Source organism: Pinus tabuliformis, chromosome 3_2, assembly GCF_031772625.1.
Source record: "Pinus tabuliformis cultivar Carrire ecotype Pingquan chromosome 3_2, CPIR1, whole genome shotgun sequence".
Taxonomy (NCBI): domain Eukaryota; kingdom Viridiplantae; phylum Streptophyta; class Pinopsida; order Pinales; family Pinaceae; genus Pinus; species Pinus tabuliformis.
Genome location: NC_142302.1, coordinates 300,144,152 through 300,147,296, shown reverse-complemented (window position 1 = coordinate 300,147,296; position 3,145 = coordinate 300,144,152).

Sequence of the window (3,145 nt, the reverse complement as noted above, 5' to 3'; positions counted from 1 at the left end):
TTTCCACAATGAGATCTCTAGTAGGGCTACATGAAGGACTAAGGTAACACTTTTCCTTTGGCTTTGTCAATCATGGGTTAATATGAATATATGTGTGTTTATTTGTGACAGTTGCTGTTAATCTCAATCAGTCTGACTTGGGTCCCGGGAAGACCTGAGAGGGTTTTTCATCCACAACCACTTATGCAATAAACCCTATAATAGTAGAAATTGCGAGAAAATAGTTGGGCTCTCTCTTTTCATGGAGATAATGCATCTTATGGCTAGGCTAATAGTAACAAATTAGGTGTAGTGAGCGATTTTTTAAACAATTAACATCCTTTAATGGTAAATAGGTATTAATTGGATTAACAAAATTATCTAATGGTAGATATTAATTGCAACTATTGATACACATTATTTTAGAAAATTGGGGAAGCAATTATCAACATGTCAATGTTTTCATATTTAGCAGAAATTATCGGTGAGACTATGATAGATGACATTAAGGGTGAGATAAGACATCAAATCAAGTGTTTAAAAATTGAATTTTTTTTAATTATGATAAAAAATAAGTTATTTTCTTATAAAGTTTAACATTAGGTTTTGCATAAGTAAAAGCTAAACTAATAGTAGTGAAACAACAAATTGATTGCTAGAGTCTTGCCTAGGCAAGGACAAATAAGAATGATGAAAATCTTAAAAACACATTTCTTGTATGAAACCTCTTGATTCTTGTTTGTTGTTGGATATACTCTTAGTGTTATAGTGGTAGAATTTTACAAAGAAATACATACTTTATGCCACAATAGATTTGAACCCATAACCTCCTAAGAGAAATTATACTCTTAACCATTAGACGCACTTAACATATAATTTATTATTATTATTTTTTAAATAAAATCTATATACATATACATATAAATATACACACGGACACACACAGATATATATATATATATATATATATATATATATATATATATATATATATATATATATATATATATATATATATATATATATATATATATATATATACCATCCTTTAATTGTATTTAAAATTTAAATATTCAATTTATCTAAAAAACTCATATTCTTAGATGAAGATACCTTTTTATTGTGTAAAGTTATGTTAATTTATTATATTCTCTTAACTTTTTGTGTTGTTTTTTGTTTTTTAATAGTAAACTAAGTTAAAAGTGTTTTCATGATTTTGGAGATTTGGTTGAGCTATAAATAACCGGCTTAGATCCATCTTAACTCTAGATCTACCAAGTAACAAAAGGGATCAACTCTCTTTTTACTCGAAATATTTTTGCATCTCAATAAATTTGACCCCTCTCAGTGCTTGGTAGATCCAAAGTTAAGATAGATCTAAGCTAGTTAAATTATTAATTTAATATTCTTATAATTATGATTATTTTTGTAATGTCATTTGAGCATGTCAAAATGTTTAACATGGCATTGCATTACAACACCTCTACCATATTGGGTTGGAGGGGGCTTCTCGGCGCAACTAGACATAAACATATGCATTTGAGTACATTGTTTTAACCAAAGAAGTGAGTGCTCAAGTTTTATTAGTCTTTAGAGGCCCATTATAGTACCCACTTAAATATATGAAATGAAATTTTGCGCCAAGAGGTGCTCTATGGCCTAATATGGTAGAGATGTTGTAAAATTTACTTTTTTGGTTCGATCAAAATAAAATAAAATAAAAATAAAAAATTAAGATTAAAATAATTTATTACTAAAAAAGTGATGTTAGAGATGTTGTAATGTCCAATTTAGCATTTTGACTTGGTCAAAATAAAATAAAATTAGAAATAAATTAGAAATAAAATAAAATATAAAATTATTAATTATAAGTATACATATAATTAATTATAATTAATAATTAAACTAGCCTAGATTCATCTTAACTTTGGATCTACAAAGCGTCGAGAGATCAAACCTTTTTTCACTCTGAAAGAGGTTTTCATGTCAAGGATTTTGATCCTCTTGGTATTTAGTATATCTAGAATTAAATAGATCTAAAGTTAGTAAACAAGTAAATTTTAAAGTTCATTAATTTTTAAAGACTCAAGAATATTATCTACCTAAATTTAGCTCAAATGATTAGAAAAATGTTATTTTCCTCCGATCTCGTGGAACACAATTCAAAACAATATAGGCACTAACATTTAAGTCCATATATAAAACCATATTGTTAAAAAATATAATTATATATAGGATAATAGTTTTACCTCTATATAAACATCTTTGATACAGTCTGATTCAATATTGAATTAATTATTATACAATATGCATATCAACATATAATTTCATTTTCTCCTTTCAAAGCATATTAACTTTGTAACAAATATTTTTACACTACTACATATAATAGTGAAATTTTTGTTAAAACGATGCACATGCTCATTTCTACATTGTATAAGACTAAATGTGATACAAAATATGTAAGAACAAAATGGTGGACAACTAGGTTTTGAGTGTCTTTGTTTTCAAATTTTAGTTTTAACTCACATTCAAGTTATTTGTTCATTTAATCTTGCATTTTCCTCATTTATAATTTGTGGATATTTGTTTCTTGAATATGATAGAATGTATCTAAATTTAGTAGATAGTTCTTACGTACTTTATTAGATTAAAGGTAAAAATTTCACATTACTTTAATTTTTTCTTTTGATTTATTTGTTTTACTTTGTAAATTTACTTTTCATTTTTGGGTTTTAGGAGTTATTCAAAGAACGTTATTTGACGTTGGGATTTATGATTTTAAGAAAATAGTTATAGATCCATTGGTTTAGGGGTGAGGTTATGAATTTAGGGGAATACTTCTTTAAGTAAAGTTTAATTACTAAATAATAAAAAATAAATTAAATAAAAATGAAAAATAATATCATTGTTAAGAGGTTGAGATTATATTTTTATCCATTTCACTTCTATCCCATACCTCCTCCCCTTCCACTTTGTGTCATTATCCTTTCTTATTATCTTTTATTTATCTCTTCTTTTCCCCCTATTTTCTTATTATCTTTTATTTATCTCTTCCTTTCCCCCTCTTGTTTTTCAACACTTCATCCCTCCTCCTCCTTTTCCCCTTCAATCTCCCCGCTTCCTCTTCTTCTTCCATTATTCTTCCTCCTCCTCTTCTTATTTG